The sequence below is a fragment of the Ambystoma mexicanum genome, chromosome 3p, assembly GCF_040938575.1.
Source record: "Ambystoma mexicanum isolate Mex_15411 chromosome 3p, UKY_AmexF1_1, whole genome shotgun sequence".
Taxonomy (NCBI): Eukaryota; Metazoa; Chordata; class Amphibia; order Caudata; family Ambystomatidae; genus Ambystoma; species Ambystoma mexicanum.
In genome coordinates, this window is record NC_090925.1 from 347225605 (window position 1) to 347253368 (window position 27764).

Here is a 27764-nt window from a genome sequence, read left to right on the forward strand (position 1 = left end):
AAAGGTCGGGCTCTTTGGCTGCCAAGCAGGGCGCGACCCCCCGGCACGATCAACCACGAGCCAGCGCTCTGGTTCGGGGAAGAGGAAGTCCGAGAACCCGGGTAAGCTTCTGGAGAGGCCCCGGTCGATCTCGAAGGGAGCCGAGGGGGAGCGAGGCGACGACCCTCCTCCCAAAGCAAAGGCCCAGGACGCACCTAAGGTGGCGAGGGCCTTGATCCACCCGGCAAAGGCCTCTATCGAGGTTGTCGCAGCAGCCCTGGCGAAGCCGGCAGAGACTACGCCAGTGGAGGTGGCCTCAGGGCCCAGAGTTTCCCTGCCACCGCAGAGGGAATCCTCTTTCCAGCCCATCATTAAGACCCCCATGAAGACCCCGGTGGAAAAAGAGGGGGGGGCGGTGGCCAATACGGACTCGGATTCAGCCTCTGAGGAGGATCTGGTGGAAACCGTGAAAGGCCTCAATGAGAGGTTCAAAGGCCTCAACGAGAGGTTCGAGAAGGTTCAATCCCAGGGGAAGGCTCCTGCTGATGTGATCGAAGATAGCGACGATGGCGACGACGAGGGCCCAGTGGAGCAGCCATCCCGCCGGTCGCAGCCATTGCCCAAGCCCCAGCATAGCTCGGTGGCCATTTTGTTAGCGATCCAATCCTTATGTACTGAGATAAGGACAAGGTTACCACGGACCCCGACGGAGGATCCAGAACCTGGACCGTCGGGAAGCCCTCCAAAGAAGCGGAGGAGAGTCCACTCTGCACCGCCCTTCATGCCCACAAGGCCTGTGGACCCCTCATCCCCCTCTCCGGACCCTCGGGATGATACGGCGACGGATACAGCGACGGGGACGGACGACAATGGCGATGATGCAACGGACATTCCTTCATCACCCCCACCCACCTCGGGCCTCTCCGCCCAATGAAATTGGCTCTTTCCAGTGGGAGTCCATCTCCACCGACCGTTGGGTGCTGGACACCCTGGCCCACGGACACTTGTTAGAATTTCAAAAGAAGTGTCCTCGCATTCCTCCCGTGGCCAGGAAGGAGAATCACGTCCCTCAACTACTGTTGGAGGTAAGGGCGATGCTCAAGAAAGGTGCCATCGAGCTCGTCCCCAAGAGGCTCCGGGGCTCCAGAGTATACTCAAGGTAAACAAGTACATCAAGGCACAGAAATTCAGGATGGTCACCCTCCAGCACGTGCTGGGACAGCTGGAGGAGGGTGACTTCCTATCGTCGTTGGACCTGGAGGATGCTTACTTCCCCATTCTAAAAGGACACAAAGTTCCTCAGATTTGTAATCCAGGGGCGTCGCTACCAATTCAGAGCCCTGCCGTTCAGATTAAAGTCGGCACCCAGGGTGTTCACCAAGTGCCTCGCACCAGTGGTGGCGTGCCTGCGCCTGCAGGGGATCCACGTCTTCCCCTACCTGGATGACTGGCTAATCCATGCAAGGTCAAGAGAACTCGCCGTCGAACACACAGCAAGGACCGTCCGCCTGCTCACAGAACTGGGATTTGCCATCAACTACCCCAAATCCCACCTGGTTCCGTCGCAGGTGGCACTGTTTCTGGGAGCGAAGCTCGATACAGTGGAGTGATTGGCATCTCCGTCGGAAGAAAGGACGAAGGCCATTTTGGGCAAGGTGCAGCACCTGTTGGCCACGGCTGTGGCCAGGGTGAAGTCCATCAAGTCCCTTTTTGGGATGATGTCCTCATGCATCTACCTTGTGCCCTTTGCAGACTTCGGATGCGTCCGCTACAAGAGTTCCTCGACGCCCGCTGGATTCAAGCGGCGGGCAGCTTCGAAGACAGCATCCCGCTCGACGAGGAGTTCCGTCGGGTGATTCTATGGTGGGATACCCATTCGCACCTCACGGCAGGCACGGACTTTCAGACCCGGCGTATCAGACGGTGACGATGGACGCCTCCCTGGAGGGATGGGGGCCCCACACCGGAGATCTCCACGCAAGAGGCCTGTGGCTCCGGAGGAGAGGTCTCTCCACATCAACATCCTGGAGCTACGAGCCGTGTTCTGGGCGTTCAAATCGTTCCTTCCGTCCCTCAAGGACAAAGTGGTGAGGATCTTCACCGACAACACCACCACGATGTTCTACATCCGGAAGCAGGGAGGCACCAGATACCCAGCCCTATCCAAGGAGGCCCAGGATCTGTTTCTGGTTCCCTTCCACTTGGCAGGAATAAAAAACACCATCGCCGACTCACTCAGAAGGGAGCTGCGCTCGTGCCACGAGTGGGAACTATGCCAGGACCAGGTGTATCGGCTCTTTCAACGATGGGGCAAACCCCACATCGACCTGTTTGCGACAGCGACGAACTCCAAGTGCCAGAGGTTCGCCAGCTGGTTCACACAGCCGAGGAGCATGGGCGATGCTTTCTCGTTCCCATGGGACGGCCTGTTCCTGTACGCGTTCCCTCCGTTGCCGTTGCTGCTCCGTCTCATCAACCAGCTCAAGACGTCCAGGTGCAGGATGATCCTCGTCGCACCGGCGTGGCAGAGACAGATCTGGTTCCCGGACCTTCTGGACTTGTCAACGTCCCCACCTATCAAGCTGGCGACGGACGCAGATCTTCTCTCCAGAGAAGGAGGCGCCATTCTTCATCACGACCCGGAGTCGCTGAACTTGCAGGCTTGGCTCCTGCAGCACTAGAGTTTGGAGGATACGATATCCCGGCTGACTGCAGAGATGTTCTTGCAAAAGCCAGGGTGTCCTCAACTCTCAAGTGCTATGGACATAAGTGGAAGAGGTTCTCTGTCTGGTCCCTTGCACAGAAGATTAACCCTCTGCGGATTACGGCTCCTTAAGTATTGCCGTACCTACTGTCGCTGGCCAAAGCTGGACTGGCTCACGCCTCCATCATACATCTGGCTGCCATCTCCCGATACACCAGAACTACAGGACAGGCGTCCTTGTGGTCTCATCGCCTGGTGAAGGAATTTATGAAGGGACTATTCCGATCGTTCCCGCCGGTGAAGGCCCCTGCCCCGGCGTGGGAGCGCAACGTGGTGCTGACCAGGCTCATGGGGGCCCCATTCGAGCCTATGCATTCGGCGCCGTTGAAGTTCCTGTCGTGGAAGACAGCATTTATCGTGGCCATCACCTCCGCACGACGAGTGGGATAGATCTAGGCCCTATCGTGCAAGCCTCCATACTTGACTTTTCACGACACAAGGGTGGTGCTGAGGACGCACCCCTCCTTTATGCCCAAGGTGCCGTCGGACTTCCACCTCAACGAGCCCTTGGTGTTGCCAGTTTTTTTCCCGTCGCCTTCGTCGCAGGCCGAGAGGACTCTGTACTCGCTGGACGTAGCTAGAGCGCTGAAGCTCTACCTGGACCGCACGAAGAGTTTTCAGAAGACATCACAGCTGTTTGTGAACTTTGGACCTGTGAATCAAGGGAAGGCTCTCTCGAAGGCTTCCATTTCCAGATGGCTCTCCGGCTGCATCATGCACGGTCACCGGTTGGCAAACCGACCGATGCCCGGCCATCCGAGAGCCCATTCGACCAGAGCGATCGCTGCTACCACGGCGTTCCTGTCTGGTGTGCCCCTGCTGGACATCTGCAGGGCTGCTACGTGGAGGTCGACGCACACCTTCACAAGATTCTACTGCGTCGATCGGGACTCCAGAGAGGAGTCCAGGGTCGGCCAAGCAGTGCTGCACAACCTGTTCGCTTAAGGTGAGCCTGGTGAGGAGGTAAGAGATGCTTAATGTTGAGTTGTTGTATTGCTTAATGTTGAGCCTGTTGCCACCTCCCGTGGTTGTGCATGTGTATACTGCTAGGTATTCTTATATTCATGAGCATGTGAATCCATGCCAGACCCCATGCTGGAGAAGGAACAAGTTACTTACCTGTAACTGTTCTCCAGCATGGGTCTGGCATGGATTTTATGCGAACCCTCCCTCCTTCACCTCTGCGGCTCCTCACTTGGTCACACTGCCACTTTACGTGCTACCAAATCTGAGGATGGCTGAGGATAGGGAGAGGGCAGTCATTGGCTGGGGGCAGAATGACCCAGAGATCAGTGATTGGTTACTACTAAGAAAGACAGATCAGAAACGAAACTGATACTGATTTTTTCTTTACCGAGGATTCCCAGCCTGACGACGGGGAATATTCATGAGCATGTGAATCCATGCCAGACCCATGCTGGAGAACAACAGTTACAGGTAAGTAACTTGTTCCTTCTTTGTGTTGTAAACTGTAATTCCTAGTTGCAGTTTTTATTTTATTTTTTATCGCATAAAAATATTTGTCACTTTGCTCTACCTTCTTCCAAATGCGTTTGGATCGCCTGCATCTTCAGGTGGGTCAGGAAACCTTGCTCCAGAAGACATGCTACCATTTTAAAAGGCAACATTACCTCAACCTGCAAATCACCAACAGCCACACTCCAGTTTCAGTTTTTCTGCCCACGTTGGGAGTCGCAATGTGTTGCTCGCTGCAGTGCCTCCTTTTTTGTGTTTTTTCACTGCCACTCACCCTTTTAGCGGGACCCAATCCAGTTTCTTTTGGACCAAATTGAAGCAATGCATCAGTTCCAGAAGGCAATTATCGGCAGTTGATCCATATAATGCGTGTATCTGGTGCCTTGGAAACCATGACCCAATGAGTTCCTGTGTATTGTGTGAATTCACACCGAGGGCCTAACATTGTTCACTTCTTTCAATGTCCTCTCTACAGTTCCTAGGATACTTCAGAGAAAACGTGCAACAGGGCTGCTGTATCTACTCAGTTATGTGCACAGCAGTAATATTCTTAGGTTTTTTTGTTACCATGGTGAAGGCTGTACCGCCAGTTTTGGGGCTTAGACGGCACCAATCGTGTGAATACTCCAGATCTGTCCACTTGCTAAGTTCCCTCGGTGGGAAGGCTTTTGAGCCTCTTGGTGGGAAGACATTGTTAACATTGGTGGCAAGGCTACCGGCGCTTTGCGCTACTGGAAGGTCTTTTTACACCCAACAATATGGCCAAAGTACCTAAATTTGCTTTGAATATTTACTGTAAATATACCTCTGCCACGCAAACACTGAACACAATGGACTGTTCCATATCTTCAGTACAAATGGATGTGCCTCCTCTGCCGGCTGATCCATCACTAGCATTGTCTTGGGTACTGTGCTACCGGAAACCTTTTGGATATATTGGGACAAAAGCTGAAGTATAAAATTGCTGTGCCAACTAACATTGATCCTCTTCCACTCTCTGTGGAGACACCTTTTTCCATACCTTTTATTAAACAAACTGTGTCTAATGACGCTACAGATACTCATTAGGATGAACTTCCATCAACCTCCAAAATATTTCACAAAGTTGTCCCTCACACCATACTAGGCTAAGAACTCTTCTCATTTGATAGGCCAGAGGTGTTTTTGCCCATGGTAATCTTTGATAATGCCGGCAATTTTGCCATTGTCTAAACTTCACTCCTTTCCATATTGAAGGCCCTTCATTCAAAGTAGGAAGTTCCTGTGGTTGACACATCTGCCATAATGGGCAACCTTCCAGTGCAGTCTACTGCTCCAAACTTGCTGGGTACAAAAGGCAAAGTCATTCTCCTTCCTCTTATCTTGCATTTTGGATTACAATGTGTAAAATCTTGGGAAAATCAGAGTAAAATGTCTGGTCTCAATGCAGGATTGCAGCAATATAAATTGAGCATTGCTTCCACTAAGTCAATCAGTGCTTATGGCAATTGAACCTAAAAAATCCAGCTGCCAACAGCATTAAAGGTCTTTTAAGCAAACTAAAGCTTTCTCTTCCTATCCTAAAACTTACTATTGAAATATCAAGAAACAAATGTATAGGCTTAAAATAAAGTCTTCTTGGACATCTTTTTTTAGATTCTTCCTAATATTCTAAGAGGTCAGTTTGACTTCACCAAATGGATGCATCTATAGCAGTTTCCTTTACTAATCAAGGAACAAGACTCTTCAATTGCAGGAAGATTTCCCAAATGCTTAGATCAATGGGAGCGTTCGTGACATATGGGTCCTTTCTGTTCCAGATAAAATGGTATCCCTGTTCCTCTCCTGCTTCACCTCCAAAGGTCCGAGCATCACCTCTGGAGTTGTTAAAAGAAATTCACATGTTACTATCTTTGTGGGCAATAGAACCAGTAAGAATGGGAACATGGATTTTTCTCTCTATATGAAATCACGAAAAACAAAACAAGGGCAGATTTTAACATCCTTTTGACCCAAGTCAGGTTGTTCTGCCCCAAATGTTGACATCCCTTCAAGAAGGGTTTTGGATGGAATCGATAGATCTGCAGAGTGCTTACTTCAATATTCCTATCTAGAAAGACCATCTGCAAATTCTGAGGTTTCAGTACGCTTCTCCCTTTCAGCCTTCAGGAGGCCCCTAGACTTTTCACAAAGATCATGTCTGTGGTAGCGGCCCACCTAACTCTACAACACATTCAGTTGTTTCCAAATCTGGATGACTGGTTAATCAAGGGGGTGGTGGGATAAGCCTCAGTCTTGAGAAAACATAGATTATACTTTCCAATCTGGCGTTTTCCATAAGCAGTCCTCCGTCTCATCTATTTTCCTTCCCAGTGGCTTCAGTTTATAGGAGCAACATTAGAAACCGTGGTGGACAAAGCATAAACTGTTTGGACAGAGGTTCAAACTGCCTCAAAACTGTGTGGTACTTTCAAAAGAGCAAAACTGTCAGCTGTGTGGCTGTTGGACTTTCTTATGTCTTGGATTAATGTGGTTTCTTGGGCAAGACTCAATTAGAAACTTGTAGTGGCAGCTAGCTCTCAATTGGAGGCAATCTGTACAGACTCAATCCAAATTCCTTTCTGTAAGAAAGCAAGTTGTGATTCCCTCCTTGTGGACTGAGCCTTAAAATCAAATGGAGTGGTTCCCTTTTAGTCTTCTGCAAGTGGGGGTTTATTACCACAGATTCTTTAGAATATGGTTGGGGATGTCACTGCTTGCAGTTGTGTATGCAAATCCTATGGAAGAGTCGGGACCAAAAAGACCACATCACTGCCTTAGAAATAAATGCCATTTTCGAAGCACGCAAATCATTCCTGCCTTCAGTTCAGGGAAAGGTGGTTCCCATTTTTAGACAACTCTTAAGTGATGTTTACATCAAAAAATGAAGAGCTCATTCCTGCCCACTTTGTTTATTGGCTGAGCAGATCTGGAGTTGGACTCTTTGTCACCATCTTTTCGTGATAATGTCCCATCTTGGAGGCAAGAAAAATGTGACTGCAGAGGAATTAAGCAGACTGTTGCGTGTATCCACAAGTGGGATCTAAGACTTTTGGTGGCCAGAGAAATCTTCAACAAACACGGTCCACCGCAGCTGGAACTCTTTGCAAAGCAATTCAACTCCCTTTGCCCCAATTCTCATTAAGTATGTGGGTCAGGATGGCTGCCTGGAAAATGTGCTTCTTCGCGACTTGTCTCACTAAACCGTGCATTACATGTTTTCCTATCTTTGCCTGAAGTTCAGCACTGATTCAAATCGTTCCATTTTGGGCCATGGCAAATCTGTTTTTCAGATCCGTCTCCTCCTTCAATCCAAAGTCCCATATCACTTCTCTCCGATACTGGAACCTCTTATTCGAGTGGAAGGGGATGATTCTTCCTTTCCCACCCTCCTCACCCCACGCATTGCTGAACTTCAAAGCATTGTGCCATATCAACTAGTCGTTGTCCATCTTAACACTAATGGAGTAACCCTTGGCTGCTGTAATTTACAAAAAATACAAGTAAAGGGCTAATATTGCGTCGTTGGGCACTAAGAATTGGTTCGACCCTATTAAAGTCTGTGTCTCATGTCTAATTTAGCATCCATTTGTGTTCTGATAGATAATTGCATGCACTTTATCGACTAGTGGAGCATATCTAGGCATAAAAGGTTAGTTTCCTTTTTTCAATGAAGCCATTAAGTGACGCATTGCGTGTCTGCTTTGGCTATATCCTCTGATGAGAGCCCACATTTCAGTGGGACTTAAATTTGGTTCTAGAAACTCTAATGAATAAGTATTTTGATCCATTAGCATTGACTTGCTTATGTGCAAAACAGTCGCTATCTCTTCTGTTAAGATGCATTTATTTTTATTTATAACCTCTGTTTATTCAAATTATAATACATTACAAGCTCCCTTTCCACATGCAACCTAAGAGGAGACCAGCACAAAATTAAGCACATTCCATACACAAATTTAATAGGCCTTGGCTACCCAACCTCTTTGACCCCAGGGGGGGCAGATAACGAGGTCCATTTGCCTGATCAAGTATCCCACCTGCCCAGATCCATGGGCATGTAGTGCATAAAATCAGCTCGTGACATCAGTTCATGGGATAATAACCTCCCCCTTGGCACCCCCCCTCACCCCCACCCCAGTGTGTGGAAACAGGCCGTTACCTGCATGGCAATGTCATGTATCAAAAGGAGCGTACCGATCCGCCCAGGTGCACCAGTAACTTTCATCAGCAGGCCACTTATGACCATCTACCAAACTTTTACCCACAGGCGCCCTTGTCCCAAAATCATACAGCACATGGCTCACGGGACCCTTGGGTTCGAACAAGCCTGCAACAGGTCCTTCTTTTCATGCCAGACACTATTCCTATTTGCCCCATCTTCGGGGTTACACCTTTTAGTGGAAACATCCCTCTGCCAGGCAGAGAACCTAGCTCTGTTCAGGGGATTCCAAGCCATTGCTACAGTACCCTTGGGCAAGATCAGTCCTAACGTCATCACCTTAATAAGCATTGTATTGTGTCTACCATTCCTTTTTAGGAAGGAGCACCAGTAGGCAATGCTTCACTGTAGGCTGAACGTGGACCCCGGTCCACTCGGACAGCTACTCCAACAATCTTTCCCAGAACTGAACACGATCACGTCCCCACCACATGTGCAGATAAGAAGACCCAATCTCTGTCTTACACCTCCAACAAGAGTGATCAGTGTCTGGTAACGTTTGTACCCCCATCACGGGGTAAGAGACGTATCCATCACAAGTTTATATTGGATCCATTGGAACCATACATTCCTTGACATTTGTGGCATGCAAGAGCACTCTGTCCCTTTCCACGTGAGTGAATAGATCCCCCATGACTCCCTCCCATTTCTGTCTCAGCCTCACTGCCATAGTATCCTTTGCATGTCTGTCAGCAGCTTAGATCTCTGAAAAGTGCTTGCTGCCATCCTCCAAGTGTATCAGTGTGACATCAATCCCATGTATCCAAGGTCCCTCAGGGAAGCCATTCCACAACATTCGGACTCCTGTCATCAATTTAGCAAAGTCTAAAAAATGAAGGGGGTCAATCGGGTGTGCTGACCTAGACACCTGAATTTGATCACCCTGTCCTCTTTGTAGATGTCACCAACCAGCCCCTCCTCATTCGGCATACCCCCTTAGCCCCCACCCTCTCTGGTGACAGACAACCTACTGCTGGTCAGTAGCATCTCCTGCATAAAAGGGAGCTTCTGTCCTGGGAGTTTCTGTAAGGTCCAAGTTCTTAATTCCTGCAGGAGCAGATGATGAACCCACCAGACCCCATTGGTTCGTCAAGTCAGCAATCTCCAGATTTAAAATTACTGGATTTACAACCCTGGGGGTAAAGGGGCAGTGGAAAAAATTAAAAAGATCAGGCCACAAAGGTAGACTCTCAACACTCTCGACTTCTGTTTTCAAGATTGAACTGATGTGGTGACCTGTAATTAGAATACACAATGTTACTGCATTTCATCTTACTGCTACCTTCAATGTCTATTGCTGAAGGTATTCTTAAAAATTAACAAAAAAGTAGAAGTACCTGAAAGCCCTTGCTTATAGCTAAAGCCTTCCTATTTCTTCAGCTGCACTCTGTTGGAGAATAGCTTCCTCAATATTCTCCTTATAAACCTCTTTACCCAGTGTCTTTGCCGAACTCAGAACTCAGTGCTTGTGCCCCTTCTGAAGTAAGGAGCTCTCATGCCTCTCACTGCTCTTACTTCGCACATCTTTTCTTCCCTTTTTTCTTCTCTTGTTTATTAACTATTCACAGTGACCGCTTACTAGATCTGTACTGTTATATGTCTGAAGAGTGCCACGGTGACCGTGAAAATCACTGCACAGCTGAGACACACAGACAAGTGCCGTTTGCTGTCAAGAAGGACACGAAATGATGCACACAAACGCCTTTGGGGTCCTTTACTCAGAACCCCAATTAGTATAGTGCCAAAAATGTATAGTATAGTATAGTGTTAGTATAGTGAAAAAACCCTTGAACAACAACGCGCTTGCTCACATTCATGTTAATATGCTCCAAACTGTCTTTGGCTCTACTCAGTATCTATCTGAACAGACAATTAGCTTAAGCATATGCCGTCTTTGGCAAACAACTGCCATGCAACTTTTTACATTCTTTTAAAAAGCACTTGGCTCTGTCCTGTAGCTGACTGTTGTGTTTTACTTACTCTGGTCTTTCCCTGTTATGTATGTATGAGCCCTGATGTAATGTTAGTGTGGAATGTTATGGATGAACTGTGTCTGTGTGTTCCACAAAGTCAGTTGGGGCCTGAGCTTAGATGATGAGGGGGCCGGTGGATGTCTCTCCCTGCTATATACTTAACTTAATTATAACTTGTGTACTTACCTTCTGTGTTAACCTAGTAAACGTTTGAACCCAAGTAAATAGACTCCCTGCATTTATTCTATATGAACATTAAACTTAACATTGGCGACGAGGATCTTGGGAAAGTACACCAAAGGAAGGAGTAACACGCAACAGAAAGAAAAGGAAAACGGAGCAGAAAAAGGGACAGAAAGTAGAAGAGTTCCATAGGAGACATCCACCGGCCACCCCTGGCCTTAAGGTGAGCATGCCCCTTTGCCAGAGCTGGCAATATTCTGCGCCAAAGTTTGTTTTGTGGGCTGGCTTGCACCTTGAGGGGCAGTGAACCTCAGAGGGCCCGTGTTCCTGGGAAGGAGGCGCTGTCGAGGATGGACGTGGCGCGGATGCTTTCCCCTGAGGGAGCGCCGTTTAATGAGTGTGCACTCTGGGATAGTGATTGTCCCCTCGACCTGGATGGAGAGCCGCTCTGGAGAGCGCCTGTGCACCGATGGCCAGAGGTGCACAGCATGTGGCGATCCCGGCGCCCAGTTTGTGAAATAATGCTGGGCGGCCGGTGCTCTCCTTACATGGAGCAGGGTGTCTATGGACGGAAACTTACCTCCTTACTTGCTGCCTTGATGTTAGGCCGCGGAGCGTGCGGTCCGGGGGGCCGCGCTGTTGATCCTGTCCCAGCGGCGCTGAGGTGGTCCCTCTCTGCTTCCTCATCGATGCAGCTTTTGGATGACGGTTGGGCCGGAGCTCTCCGTCCATGCCCGCTCTCTCAGGCATAATGGTGACGTCAGCTGGATGCTGTGGGAGTTGGCGATTGTGCCTCTAGTGGAATGTTTTCTCCAGCATTCCAGGACCCGGCAGCGCTTTGAGCGCGGCGAACAGTGTTACAAACATTAGAAAAAAGAACCTTCTAACGTGAAACCAACGTGCCCTATTTCCGGGTCTGGAGGAGTTTTGCAGTGTATACGGGCCATGTTTATGGATGTGAAGGAGCGTTGCAGCGGATGAGGAGCTCGCTGAAAAGAACGTGGCAACTTGCATTGGATTTCAGATGCCAATATTTGGATTAATGACAAGAGTAAAATGGATCAGAGTTTTTTTTTTTTTTCCGTTTCGTGTTAATTGTAAAGGTACTGCAATATGGAACAACGGAGCCAGCCATCAAAGTGGACCCTTTGTTTTCTTTCGTTTTAACCAAAACAACATCGGCTTTTACCGTTTTGGTGATGCAAGGTACTTTTCATGTTTATTTTGGTGGCGCTCAAAGTGTTCTGACATCAGTAAAGGTGGTGAAGCTGCTTGTGAGGAAAAGACCACAAATGTGGTGATTTACATTACATTATTTTCTGTGGGTGGTTGGCTGCAATGCGGCGCAGTCTACTGTCAGTTTGGTGTTTTATTTATTTATTTTTTCTCATTTCAAATCGCCCGATGTCATATGAAGGATGATGAGATAGTGGAGAAAAGCTTGGTAGGAAGGGTGTTATCTAATACCCATTCATTGTCTAAGTGCTGCATTTTTTTTTGCATTTCGACAATTTCAGAGAGGCTCTGCTGATGGGGTTTTTGGTTATTCTGGTTAATAAGAAATGTTGATGTATACTTACACTAAACCGTAAATGGGGCATTTAGATTGCAAAAGGATTAAAATTGTCATGTGAGGTCTGGTAGAGAATTTCGTTACAAAAAAATGTTGCTATGAATTTCAGGGTTGGGTGACTGTGAGAGGTTGGATGTTATGGTTGTCGTGGCCTCTGTTTCAGTTTCTCATGTGTGACATAATGTGTTGCATTATGTATGTTATTTTGGCTAACCACATTTTCATTCACAGGTTCATCAAACACAAAGGACTTTGTAGGGTAAAGATTATGGACTCGATAGTAGTGTTGAACTCTCGCTTACCATTCTTGTACTCTCAATTTATCTTTGCTTGTTTTGTAAGAGACGTGTGATGAGGAAGTGTATGTGGTGGCAGTAACTAACATTTTTGGCACCTATGGTGGTGTAGGTTTGAATACCTGAATGAGCATATGGTTGCTCAGTTGTGGCACCTATTGTGGTGTAGGTTTGAATACCTGAGTGAGCAGATGATTGCTCAGTTTTGGCACCTATGGTGGTGTAGGTTTGAATACCTTAATGAGCATATGGTTGCTCAGTGATGGCACCTATTGTGGTGTGGGTTTGAATACCTGAATGAGCAGATGGTTGCTCGGTTTTGGCACCTATGGTGGTGTAGGTTTGAATACCTTAATGAGCATATGGTTGCTCAGTGGTGGCACCTATTGTGGTGTGGGTTTGAATACCTGAATGAGCATATGGTTGCTCAGTTTTTGGTACCTATGGTAGAGTGGGTTAAAACCAATAGAGCATATGGTTGCTCCAGTATTGTACCGACTTTTGGTTGGTGTCATACGCAGTGGTAGGTGGTGCCGATATTATTATAATAATTGGTGCCACAAAGTGATTTGTAAGTGTTGCTTTAGGCGGTCAGTGGGGTAGAACCCTGTTTGTTTGTGTGTTGGCACAACCAGTTGATGGCGGATGATGAAGTAGGGTACAGTAGTGATGTAAAATTGGAGTAAGAATTGCGTTAGATGGTGGGCTGGTCCCCGAGTGTTAGTTCCATAATAGGCCTGTTATGGTACTGGTGATAGTTCAGGAGTGGTGTGGCTTCATGAAGCTACTGCAAGGGTCTCTGTAAGGTAATAGTTTGGTTGTTTGGATGGGCACATTTTAGGAGGATGTTTGTGGATTGTTTTCTCTAAGTGTTTAACCCCAAATTGCATAGTCTCACCACCCCCCTATATTTCCATCGTTCCATTGTTATGTAAGGGGGAGATGTGTTGTGTTTTACTTACTCTGGTCTTTCCCTGTTATGTATGTATGAGCCCTGATGTAATGTTAGTGTGGAATGTTATGGATGAACTGTGTCTGTGTGTTCCACAAAGTCAGTTGGGGCCTGAGCTTAGATGATGAGGGGGCCGGTGGATGTCTCTCCCTGCTATATACTTAACTTAATTATAACTTGTGTACTTACCTTCTGTGTTAACCTAGTAAACGTTTGAACCCAAGTAAATAGACTCCCTGCATTTATTCTATATGAACATTAAACTTAACACTGACTCTTCCCTCCATCTGCATACACAATCACAGGATTAACTCAAAGTCTTTTCTTTGAGTTTCTTGTATCAAATCTCTGCAGCTCTGGAAAACTAGGACCTTCTCTGATCATGTTCTGGATGAAAGCCAGTTTAGAATCCTTTACAGAATTCCAAACTACCTCACAAAAGCTGTTCAACGAATCAGCAGTCAAGAGCATTTCCTCCATCTTAGGCTGGGATCACACCTGCCTCCTAATGATGCTCGTTAAGGAAGGCATTTCTTAAATAGCATGACTCCCACCCACCCTGAAGAGGTGTCACTTCCAGTCCTTGTTTCCTGCACCCCTCCCATGTCTCCTGCAGAGCTTGTGCACCCAGAGTCTTCTCCTGGCAAGATGTCTAGGGGGGAAACCTCACAGTTGTGTAGCCTGCCACCTGGTGCGTATGATTCTGCTGATTGGTGAGGGAAGCGTCACAAGCTCTCACATCTGGGTGCTGAACAGTTCCACCAAATGTGTAGATGGGCATTCTACCTCAATCCAATCAGTTAGTGACTCTGCGTGCGGATGAACAAACAAATCCACCATATGTTTCAGCACAGTGGCCCAGTGATATGACCTAAGATCCTGTACACCAATTCCACCTTTGCCAGCTGGCAATTGCAAGGTAGCTAAAGCAACCCTCTGACATCCCCCCTTCCACAGTATCAAATGTAACACCTGGAAGTACTTTGCTGGAATGAGTATAGGCACCATTTGGAAAACATACAGCAGCCACGATAACACTATTGTCTTTACCAGTGCCATCCGTCCCATCACCAACAAAGGGAACCACATCCAAAATTCTGCAACCTTACGAAAGGCTGTCTCTGCCCGCTCAATATTCTTCAGATGCACCTGAGCTGGGTGTTCTCTCACACAGCCCTTTAAGATGAGTAGCTATACCCCGGAGATGGGTGGGGGTGCAGATTTTATTCATACATCAATAATCAAGATGACACAAATAGTTTGGCAAAGTTTGTCTGTTTAAATATCACGTTTCGAGGGGATTGGTCCTCCGACGTATTTCAGATCTGACAGTAATCACCTCAGCTGTGCTGCTTTGGAAAATCTTCGGCGTGTGCTTCCTGTATCAATGACGTCGATACGCCGCCCTCGAGGACCTCCGCCGACGTCACTGGATGTTATAAGTAGGATGCACGACGCCCGTAGCCTCAGTTCTGTTTTTTCCGCGAACATGTTCGCTTCGGGAATCTCGGCATGCCTCGACTTTTTGGAGTTTGTTTTCTCGGTTCTTAGAACCTGTTTGGTGTTTGTGAAATATTTCTTCGTGAAGATGTCTACCTCGTCTTCCACACCACGTCCGGGCTTTAAGAAGTGCGGGGACTGTGGGTCCAAGATGTCAGTCACAGACTCGCACGACGCCTGCCTCTAGTGCCTTGGGGAGGCCCATGACACGGATGACTGTGTCGACTGCCAGTCGCTCATATCGAAAGCCTTGCGGGAGTGCAAGAAGAAGTTATCGGTAGGTAAGGTGTCCAAGCCCCGGAAGTCGAGGTCTGCGGGCTTTCGACGGACGATTCAACGGGTGACTCTCCACGTCATTGTCGGAAGTCCAGTGGGTCTCGGTCCCGGGGGCGGTCTCGCCACTCGTCTGCCTCCCGGAAGCGCCGTCAGCGGTTGCCTTCCCCGTTCTCATCCGAGGACTCCGCCCGTCGGCGGGTCGCTTACCCCACCAAGCATGTGACACCGGAGGAATGGGCTTCCTTCGGGAAGAAAATGTTGGTGATTCTCGAATCGCAGGGCACTGGTCCATCCGCGCCTCCGAGTGGGGCTGGTCGTGATCAGCTGAGAGACACCGCTCGCATGCCTTCAGGCTCGGGTGGTCGTCACGATTAGCGGGAAAGGTCCCACTCGGTCAAGGGGAATCGTTCTCGGCATGCCCGTTCCAGGTCCCGGTCCTGGTCCTCGACGCACTCAAGACCGCGTGAACCTGTGGCGCTGAGGTCGTCGATGGACTCTCTCGAGGCTCCGCCTCCGAGGAAGCCGTCGGCGCCCAGGATGTCGAGGGACACACTCGGGGCTCCGCCTTCGAGGCCTGTGTCGACGCCGTCGATGCTGTCAGTGCCGCGTCTGTCGTCGACGCCGATTCTCTCGGCGCTGATTCACTCGACGCCTTCCGAGGATGTCGACGGGGGTACCCGTGGCTCGGGGGAACCACCTAGAAAGGCTCTGGCCAAGGTCAAGCATGGCTTTGGTTCCAGTTCTGTGCCTTCTTACCGCCATCTGGAATTCATTTCAGAGGTGGATGAGGGCTCTGATGATGGCATGGTGCTGACACAGTGCCTGACGAGATCTTCTCGGGCCATAGCCAGTTTGAGGACCTGAGGCATTCCCTGCATGATGCTAGTGGGCTGGACACCTCTCCGGAGGTGAAGTTTTGTAGGCCTGAGCCTGGCTCTCATGCCGATTCTTCGTACCAGCGCCTTATGTCAAGGGTCACCGAGTACTTAGGATGGTCTGCTCCACCAGGGGAGTTTGTTCAGGATGACCTTACGGATATCCTCGACATTGGTCCACCAACTGACCCGGTACTGCCGGTTCATATGGCTCTACAGAGGAGGGTGGCGGCGGCTTGGACTGCTCCGGAGAGTCTCCCGGCAGTGAGCAAGTCTTTGCCGCGAAAATACCACCCAGCCAGTAGTGACCCCTGCCACTTGTCCAAGCACCCTACTCCGGAGAGTTTGGTGGTGCAGGCGGCTACGGCCCCGGCAAAGCAGGCATCGTACCCTACCATCCCTCCTGATAGGGATGACGAGCGTTTTGACAGCTGGGCGAAGAAAGTGTTTTCTGCAGGGGGTATGGCGCTTCAGGCGGCCAACTCCATATGTGCCTTGTCTCGTTTCACGCACACTCTGTGGAACTGTGTTTCCTTGGCGACTGAACATATTCCTGAAGGGGACGAACGGGATGGTTTCCTTGCCATGGTTCAGGATGGCAAGGATGCCATGTGTGAGGCCGTTCAGTCAGGTTTGGACATGGCAGATTGCGTCAGCCGGTCCATGGCGGTGAGCACCGTGATACGGAGGTTTGCTTGGTTGCGGAAGTCGGGGTTTGCTCCTGATGTGCAGGCCCGGCTCCTCAACATGCCCTTTGACGGGGAACATCTTTTTGGCAGCAAGGCTGACGAGAGCCTTGAGAGGTTGCAGACCTCAAAAGCTGCAGTGAAGTCGTTGGGCGCTGCAGTTCGACAACCTCTGCCTTTTCGTCCTAGGGGACAGCAATGGAGGGGAGGTTCCTTTCGTTATTACTCATCCTTTGGTAAAACGAGAGGAGCTGCCAGTCAAAGGGGCCACCGTAGGAATGGCAGAGGTCGAAAACAAGGTACTCGAGGTGCCTAGGCTGCTCGGGCTGTTGCCTCTTTACCCTCCGGCAACGCTGCAGCCGCTTCAGCTCAGTCATGAGGCCATGTCCCATGGTTCGCCGGTTGGGGGAAGGCTGGCGCAGCATCTTGCAGAGTGGCGCGCCATTAATTCAGATGTGTGGGTTCTGGAGATCATAACCCACGGCTACTGTCTTCCTTTCTGGCAGAGGCCTCAAGACAATCCACCGGGGAATCTCTCTTTGAAGAGTCTGTATCCGCTCCTTGCGCAGGAAATTCAATCCCTGCTGGAGAAAGGCGCCATAGAACTGGTGCCTGTAGTGGAGAGGAACAAGGGATGGTATTCCCCTTATTTTTTGATTTCCAAGAAAGACGGGGGATTGAGACCCATCATGGACTTGCGTGGTTTAAACAAACTCCTCAGGAAGGACAAATTCAAGATGGTTACTCTTTCTCAAGTCCTCCAGGCCCTTCAACTTCAGGACTGGTTGGTGTCTCTCGACCTCAAGGACGCTTATTTTCATGTGCTGATCCATCCAAAGCACAAGAAGTACCTGAGGTTTGCGGTTGGCGACTCGCACTTTCAGTTTCAGGTCCTGCCGTTCGGATTTTCCTCTGCCCTGAGGGTATTCACCAAGCTCATGGTAGTGGTGGCAGCGCATCTCAGGAAAGGGGTGATTCACGTCTACCCCTACCTGGACGATTGGTTGATCAGGGCGCACTCTCCCGAGCAAGTCCTGGATCATCTGTCAGTCACCTGCCACTCCCTCCACAAGCTGGGCTTCTCCCTCAACTTAAAGAAGTCCCATTTGACACCAACTCAGAAGCTCCAGTACATCGGAGCAGTGCTCGACACATCCCTGGGGCAGTGTTTTCCTCCCCAGGTGAGGGCTCATCGCATTCAGCAGATGGTGCACAAGTTTCAACTTGCCCAGACTCTCCCAGCGTTCGAGTTCTTGAGACTGCTCGCCCTCATGGCATCCTGCATTCTTCTGGTGCCAGAGGCCAGGTTGCGGATGAGATCTTTGCAATGGGCACTCAAGCTCCAGTGCTCTGTCCTCTGGTAGGATGTCAGACCCTGTTCAGGTGCCGTCTTTGGTCGCCCGGTCCTTCTGTGGTGGGCCGACGAAGGCAATCTGATGAGGGGGGCTCCATTTTGGCTGCCTTGGCCGGAGGTGACGATCGTGACGGACGCATCCCTCACAGGATGGGGAGCTCATGCCAACGAGTTGACAGTCGGCGGTCGCTGGTCTCCGTCGGAGTCCAGACTCCATATCAATCTGTTGGAGCTGAGGGCCGTCAGTCTAGCCCTGAAGGCTTTTCTGCCGACTGTGCGAGGGAAGAATGTCCTGATCCTGACGGACAACACAGTGGCCATGCACTACCTCAACAAAAAGGGGGGGACAGGGTCACTTCCTCTGTGCACGTAGGCGATGCAGCTCTGGTTCTGGGCAATTCAGCAGGAAGTTTCGATCTCGGCAGTTCATCTGGCAGGAGACGAAAATGAGACGGCAGACGCTCTGAGCAGGCAGAGCGCGATCTCTCACGAGTGGGAGTTGGCTCAGGAGATTCTCCTGGAGATCTTCGCCCTTTAGGGGACCCCTCAAGTGGATCTCTTCGCCTCCAGTGTGAACCGGAAGTGTGAGAGGTTCTGCTCGCAGGAATTTCCTCCAAACGGAGCCTTAGACGCTTTCGTGGTGGAGTGGTCATTCCCACTGCTGTACGCGTTTCCTCCAGTCCCCGTCATCCCACAAGTACTGCGGAGGTTACGGAGGTTCGTTTCCCGGATGCTCCTCATTGCTCTGGTGTGGGCCCGGAGGACGTGGTACCCGGACCTTCTTGACTTGTCCACCTGCCCTCCATGCCGTCTTCCCTACCGAGACGATCTGCTCTTACGGGAGGGGGGGGGGTCAGGTTCTCCATCCAGAGGTCAGGTCCCTCAACCTTCACGCTTGGTTTCTGAAAGGTTGAGGTATAAGGATTGGGACCTCCCTGAAGACGTGATGGAGGTGTTGCTTTCGGCCAGAAGTCCCGCAACAAAGTCTCTGTACCGTTGCCGTTGGAGAAAGTTCTGCGACTGGTGCAGGGTTAGGAATGTGGATCCTTTTGCATGTGAAATTCCCATGGTTCTGTCTTTTTTGTTTTCATTGGCCCACAGAGGCATCAAGTGGGGTACCATTAAAGGTTACCTGGCGGCGCTGTCCATATTTAAGCGCTCGTCTGAAGAGTGTTCCTATTTTAAAATTCCTTTAATTTCTCAGTTTCTGAAAGGGCTCACTAATGTGTTCCCTCTGTTGCCTTTCCAGGTGCCCGGTTGGGATTTGAACCTTGTTCTCAAGTTTCTGATGGGTGCTCCATTTGAGCCTTTGCATACATGCCCTTTGAGACTGTTAACTATTAAAACTGTATTTTTAGTTGCGGTCACTTTCGCTCGCAGAGTGAGTGAGTTACAGGCACTTTCAGTTAAGCCACCCTTCACTGTGTTTCATAAGGACAGGGTTGTCCTTAGAGTTCGTCCTTCTTTTCTTCCGAAGGTGGTATCGGAATTTCATTTAGGCCAGAAGGTTGTTCTTCCGGCATTTTATCCTCCTCCACATCCTGGTAAGGAAGAGGAGAGGCTCCATAGGCTTGATCCTAGGAGAGCGTTAAGCTTTTATATTTCACGCATGTCCCGGGTCAGAGTGGACGATCAGCTCTTCATTGGTTACGCTGGAAAGCGTTTGGCACAGGCTGTGACGAAATAGACATTGTCTCGCTGGATTATTTTGGCTATCTGAGTGTTACCGCTTGGCGGGTAAGGACCCACCGGTCGGCTTACGGGCCCATTCTACCAGGGGTATGGCTGCCTCTACTGCCCTGCAGAGATGTGTTCCTATTCGAAACATCTGTGATGCAGCTACCTGGGCTTTGGTACATACTTTTGTATGTCACTATTCCCTCGATTCCATCCGGGGGCAAGATCTAGCCTTTGGCAAGGCGGTCCTTTTCTCCGCAATTTGATTGTGCATGCTAAATTTCTGTTTTCTAAATTCTTCTCCCACCGCCTTTCATTGGTACTGCTTTGGGAGTCTGTCATCGATATGTAATACATCGGAGGACCCAATCCCCTCGAAGAACAAGTTACTCTCTTACCTGGTAACGTTCTTTTGATGGGATGGTCCGACGACGTATTCCATATCGCTCCCTCCCTACCTTCCCCGCTACAGAATTTCTTATGCGGTTGCTGCTTACGTTTCCGCAAGGCTTTGTGTGTTAGACTGGCAGAAGACTGGTGGCACACGTTCTGGGGAAAAAACTACAACTGAGGCTACGGGCTTCGTGCGTCCTACTTATAACATCCAGTGACGTCGGCTGTCGGAGGAGGTCCTCGGGGGCGGCATATCGACGTCATTGACGCAGGACGCAGACGCCAAAGATTTTCCGAAGCAGCACAGCTGTGGTGATTACTGTCATAGATATGGAATACGTCGTCAGACCATCCCATTGAAAGAACGTACCAGGTAAGAAAGTAACTTGTTCACATAAATCAGGGAGTACAACGAACATCAGCAATCGCTCAATCCTCTGACTCTACTTCATTAAACGGGGCTTTTATACCCACAATTGTTCATCATTGACCTTTTGACCTGCGTCATTACCAACGTCATCCTATGTTGCAAACTACAAAACAATTGAGCCTTTTCGTGTATTTGATTTTATTCTCCAATAGTCCTCTGACGTCTTTTGTTTTGCTTGACCTTTCTGAACAGGAGCCTCTGTTCTTTCACGTTAATTTTATCCAATGTCAGCCAATTCCAGTTTGATAAGACCTTGGCTTTCTTGGCTCGGTCAACTCCTTAGCTGAGCTTTTTTTCTGTTTAATTCGATTGCTTTTCTCAACTGCAACACTGAAATGAGGCCTTCTTGCTTTGTTCAGTACTGCTTATATGCGTAGTGGAAACATCCATCCTTTACTTGTCCATATGTATCTATATATGTATATGTTGGCACTTGCTGCAGACTTACTATTCAAAAGAATGTGGCTAGCTTCATGATTGCTTTGCTGCTTGCGTTACATTGCATCTGTACACGTTTAAACTAAGTATCTTCAGATCTGTGGCATAAGTTTCTTCACATTGATCCCAAGATGTCATTTATCCTTGATACTTTCTTGATGGTTTACAAATCGTCTGCATCCTCTGGTCTGTTTTATGGGCGTCAATTCGATTTTGTGTGATGTCACCATTCATCTTTGCCATTTAGTTTCTCTGCTTCTTCAGGAATCTCGTTCAAATGGCCATCATATTGTCTTGTATGCAGGTATGGTTTCCTTAATGGGTACTTTACCTCCCATATTCTTAGATATAGGTATTCTTCTGGGTACTGCACAAAGTCCTCTCTTCTCTTTGTTGGTTTAACTGTTCTGTGTACGTAACATACTTTGGTTCATATTGTTCAGGTAATGTAGGCGGGGCAGTTGGAGCGGGGTTCTTAGCTCCTTCTTTACACTCCTCCCCCCACCCCCCGTCCGCCACCCGCCCAGGCGATTCATCGACTACACTCGTATCATCTTTTATATCTAGACATCCTGGTCTGAAGAAATGCTTCATAGGGATACATATTTTATGACTCCTTTCAGGCATCAAGCTGATTTCACATGTTCATCCTTGTTCCATGTCATGAACATGCACTGTCCACTTGTACTGCAATAGATCCATCTTCCCACATATTTCTTATGGTCCTTTGGTACATGAACTTCATTCCCACAGGTGCATGGATACTGGCCTTCACAAAGTCTCTTGATTTCTTCATCAGTCAGATCTTTGGGCTTCCATCCTGGTTCAACATCAATCATGATTTTCATCCCTAAAGCTTTCTTTGCTGTTTTCTTGCACTGTGAGATTGTTTTGATCACACAGAATCCAAGCATCACTAACAATAACAGGGCTCCAAGAAATTTGAACATGTCTGCCATCCATTGTGGAACCCAAGAGAAAAGTGAGCCAAACCAGCTGTCATCAGCAATGTCTTCTTCTTAGTTTATCATCTGGCCATGGAGTTTGTCAGCATGTCTATGGCCTCTGTCAAGGTCCCATTCTTGTCATCATGAGAAGGTATGAACATGCAACATGATTCTCCAATTTTTGCACAACCACCTCCGTCCATAGCTGTGACCATGTCCAGGACGTATCTGTTCTGGAGAGTCATCAGTCTTATGGCTCTGTTCTTCTCTGATTGCATTGAATCCTTTTATCGTAGTCTTAATTGACTGCAGCAATTCCCATCTGGTGATCTGAAGCCACTTTGTATTTGGTCCAACCTGGATCCTTAGCATGAAGATCAACGTGAACCCTGAAGAAGTCTGGCTGAAGAGTCTGTGTTCATATGGGATAGAGTCAAAAGCTTTTATTGATTTTGTTGAAAAGTAGTTCTCTCTCTTCATCCTCTTTATCAGCTCCACAGATCTCTTCTTCCTCAGATGAGCATCTGCTTTCGGGGAAACTATTAATGTTCAGGTCACCTTGGGGAATCGCCAATACCAATGCAGGCACATGGACATTTACTAATGTACAGATTCCTCCCTAGTCCTTAGGCAGTCTGATGTAGGCCTTGGATCCACAAGCCCAATAATGATCCATGATTACTGCTGTCCCAATATTCATTCCTGGTGCATCGAAGATTCGCCCACAGTTCTGATTCTCCCCCATTTTTCTTGTACCATTGTTCCTGAAGCACTGTTTAGAACTCTCCAATGGTACTATATGCAGGGTTCCTCCTCTGCCTTTGACCCATGTCAGTAATTTAGCAAGTTTTGGCCATAATGGTTTACACAACATTTGTGCATTCTCGATTGTTGGTTGGTAGTAACCCATTATTACCCAGTCTCTGCAGATCACTACTGCTTTCTGCCAGCATCTGGTGATGGGACAGTTCCCCAAATCTGCATCTGGCCTCTTTTTTTCCATCTACACATTTCTTCTGCAGATTGTCCTTGAACTTTCAGTGTATTTAATTTGCTTCTTATTCCAGTTCCTTTTTCTCCAGGTTTCTCGTATCTGATCACAAGATTCTTAGTCTTGGCATGTTCTTGTCTTTATATCTTGGATATAATCCTCTTTGTCTGGATCTGTCCATTCAGTTGCCCATTTGAGAGGGGCTGTCTGACCCAGAAACTGGCCTCCTGTACTACAGAAAGCTAGGTGCACTATGCAGTTAGGACATCTATTTCAATTGCTATGAAGATCTTCGACTTCCCCATGCTGTATGACAGGAGTGCACATACAAAGCATTCTTCATTTGACGTCCTTTTTCCAACTTCTTTCATGTGTTGGTACCATATGTTATTTCCCATGTGTGCTGTGCTGTCCAGATAATCATTCAGTTCATAATTATCTTCTTGGGTTTTTCTTTTGGTTCTCAAACTCTTCATGTAGTTTTCTATGACTGTCTCTAAATATATCAACATGACTTCTTCTGGTTGGCTCAATTATAGGAACATTCGTCTGGGTTCCCTGTGTAGAAGAAAGTTCAGCAAGTCTTTTTCTCTCAGCAAGTTTTATAGGTATGAAAATGTCTCTCATAATCTTCATCTGGGATTTTCCTCTGGGACTTGTTCTTGGGTCACTTGTCACTAGACCAGGTCTATTGGCATGTATTAATTGGGTAGGCCCAACTTCTGTTAACCCCTTACTTTGCCTGATCCGCCGACCCTGTCTCCAGCGTTTAAAAGCATTCTCTGAAACAAGTGGTGTGTGTGACTGATTACTAACATCCATTTCAAGCTCAGGTATTCTGCCGTCTTTTCCTGGGACAAGAATAACTATGTAGGGTCTAGGCTGCCTTGTAGTTGCCACACGTACATCTTCCTTATGATCAGGAAGATACACAGGAGTCGTGGTTCCATTTGCACCTATGTAAAATGCAGTTCTCAGTCAGAGAAAGCAATATGACTATAAACACAATGCAGGTGTAGATGACACAAAGGTATGCCACCTAAGAACATCTACTTCTTGGACAATGTGTGCGTTTGTCCTTGTGGGGAAACTGTCCCGACCCTCGCCCAAAACCCCCTCTGGCAAACTTATTGGCCAGGTGGAGTCAGGACTCGGGCCTCTAGACCTGCAGTCTTCATCTTTAAACACTCGCAGCTACTGAGAACAGCTTCCTCGAATCTGCACGCCTCCTGGACAGAACGACCTGAAAGAGGAAGATGGAGGCAACATTAAAGAAAGCTGTAGAGACATTTACAAATTACGAACTGCTCAAAAGGCTTACCTGGCTGGTCGCCTCTCGGCTGGCACCACTCCGGACATTCCACTTGCTCTGAAGAACACCGCGACCTACAAGGAAGGAAAACACAGGTTAGCAAAGGCAAGACTTCGCAGGGCTGCTCATAGCGCTTACTTACTGCATCATAGCGCTCTTAATGCGCCATCATTTACCAGCGGGGCTCAACCAAACCAGTTCGCTGCGCTGAAGCGCCGCATACCTAAAGGAGAAAAAAGAGACATTTTAAACAAAGATAGGCATGCAGGATAGCAACAAAACTAAAGAACAGCAATAAGACCTACCTGAACAATATCAAACGGGCCGGCGTCAGTGAAGTAACTGGACCGCACTCGCCCATGAAAGACAATGTGCCCCTGCAAAGAAGGCAGGACAGAGAGCACGCCTAATTCTACCACTAGGTGAGCAGAGGGTGCCAGAGGGACTGAAAGCATACGGGGTGGAGGGAGGATACTTGCCCCAGTCGGTCAGTCTTGAACACAGTCCTCCTGTATTTTCAGGCAGAACCTTCCCGGCAGACCACTTCAGGGCAAAGCTGAGAAGCATACCAGTGAGTAACCCAGCTGGGTGGCGTCCCTGTGGATACCAGGTGAGCGTAACACAACGTTGCTGTTAAATTTCCTCATTTCGTTCATTTGATGCTAAGGAAGAAAAAACGTATTTCAATGGTTCTGCATTGTAGATTGCTTCTGGAATCTGATGTCTTGATCCAGTAACTACTCCTCGATCAATCGTCTGCTAACTGGATGCTAAGAATTATTTTATCTGTATGTCTGGAACCAGTTTTTTCACCAATCGAGATGTAAATGTTCCTTTTTTGTGAAGAAAAATGATCTCTGCAAGTATATATGACCTCTTCTTCATAGATCACCTCCCAATCGATGCCTCGAATCTGCTTCAGTCCAGATGACTTGTTGCTTCCCTGTCAGTTTGTCCTTTATTCACTTTCTCGATCTGTCCTTCGGAGGAAAGTTTCTACACTTCTCTGTGATTTCTTTCAGAATAGATGCTCACTTGAATTATAATCCCCCTCCAAGATTACATTAAAATTTGCAGTGTTTCTTGGATCTCTCAGAAAGGTTACCACATCAGTATGTCTCCCAACAAGATGCGGGTATTCCTCAATTAGACAAAAGAACACCACACTGACTAGTCTATGTGCTGCGTCGGCTGATGAGGGCATTTGTATTTTCTTCACTGTACTCGGGCAACTTCAAGAATGGTTCAGTGATTACTATGAGCAATCTTCTTGCAATTTTCTCATTGGCAGGATCTCGAATGAAAGCTGGAATGCGGCAAGTTCTCCCCACCAGTGAAGGATAAGAATGCAACACCAACTCAAAATACGTGAGTATGTTCCTGGAAAGGTCACTGGGTAACACCATATGTAGATTGAAATAAGAACTGTGTGGAATTAATCTGGGAAGTGTACCCTCTTCCAATTGCTGTATTCATGATCAGAGTCTGGCATACTCGTTATCAAGGCTTTAAATATGCCTCAGTCCAAAATCAATAAACTTTTACCACTTTCCTTTCATCAAGGCTTTAAGCATGCCTCGGTCCAAAGTCAATAAGCTACTGTGGCTTTAAGAATGCACATCTTCCCTAAACTCTGCAACTAAGATGCACAGAGTGTTCAAATGTTTTCTTTGACCCTTTTATTAATAGCTCAAAAGGGAGTGTCCAAAGCCAAGCCACAGTCCAACTAAAAGGTTCTTTAATCTTTCCACGTGTCAGGTTATGCATCCTCCTTCCTCATATAGATCTCGTCTGCACGTGCTGTGGTTCTTCCCTGATGATTGCAGCTTCTTGGCGAAGGGGTGTAGGCAGAGGAATTTCTCCAGAATAGATCTTTATGTCCCCCAGGAAGATCCAAGCGTGCCTACCCTGCAATTTAACAGCAGATGGCGTTATGTCCTCAACGACAAAGGGACCGTTGAAACGGGGCTCATCCCACTTTTTTCTTGTGTGGTTATGCACTAGGACCACATCTCCGGAGTAAAGTTGGGGAAGACAAAATTCTGGAGGTTGCATTGCTGAAGCATCTCCTTCTGTGTTCTGTACTGCCCTACACCCTCGTCTCTGCAACTGTCTTGAAATGACAGAAAAAATTGAACTCATACAGTTCAAATAGTTTTGCAATTCCAATCCTAGAACTTTTGATGTTGGCTGAGCATCATTTCTAACTCTGGATGGCGGCATTAGGGGTGTTCTCATTCGCCTTCCTGTCATGATTTTGTGAGACGTAAGATGGTCAGAACCTGGTTGATTCCTCAACGCATATAATGCCAGTGGTAGACAATGCAACCACCCTTTCTACAGAGTAAGCTTCAATTTGGCTATCTTTTCCTTAAGCAAGCCATTGAGCTTCTCACAGATCCCATTTCCTTGCAGTTGATAACCCGAAGAAAACTTGTGCTTTATACCAAGAAACAAGTTGACCTGTTCAAAAACTGTGTTAACAAAATGAGGACCATTATTTGATCTTATTACCTCACATACTCCCCATCTAGGAAACACTTCTCTCACCAAAGACTTGGCTGCACAGGTAGTCTGGGTGTGTCCATGGGCCTGCTTCCATCCATCTTGAGAAAGGACACACCACAACAATTAAATATCTGTATCCATTACATACTTGTATCATATCGACATAGTCAATATGCAAGTGCTGAAAAGTGAATTGTTGGCACAATACAGTTTACCACAAAAAAATGCAACATGTTCCATTAGGTCCGGTGTGAACCATTCCTCTGCAATAGTTACAGCAAGATTCTCCCTAGTTGTATGCGTGGGGTAGTGTAGCTGTTCCAGCACCACCCTTAATAAGGCTATAAGCATCACTGGTTTACCAGTGCTGTCTTGTCACCACAATGCTTAGGGGGGTTTAAAGAACACCCTCTTCGCGTCCATACATTCTTTTCCTCTTGAGGTGCCTCCCCTTGGAGTTCCATTATCTGTGTTTTGGACATGTGATTATATCCTTCAACTACAGTCATCATTACATATCTTTTTTCATTCACCTCACATGTTTCAGTGTTCATCATTCCCATATCTGTATTTGCTATGCACTTGGCTTCAGCGTCTGCTGCTCGATTTCCACGCGAGATAAAATCTGTCCCTTTTGTGTGGGCTGCGCATTTAGCGACTGCTATGCCCACAGAGTTGTAATGCCTTAATAAGCCTGTCCAATAAGGCTGTGTGCTGCACTGGTGTGCCGTCCGCTCAGAGGTATCCCCTCCTTTTCCAGCACGCTAATCCTGCATGCACAGTCGACGTCACATAGGCAGAGTCGCTGTACACTGTTACTTCCTGGTCTGTGTGATTCTCGATCGTGAGTATCAATGCCAATAACTCTGTAGCCTGAGCTGAATAAAGGGAAGGCAATTGAGTACTAACGAGCACCCGACATTCCCCATTAGCCGTGTGCT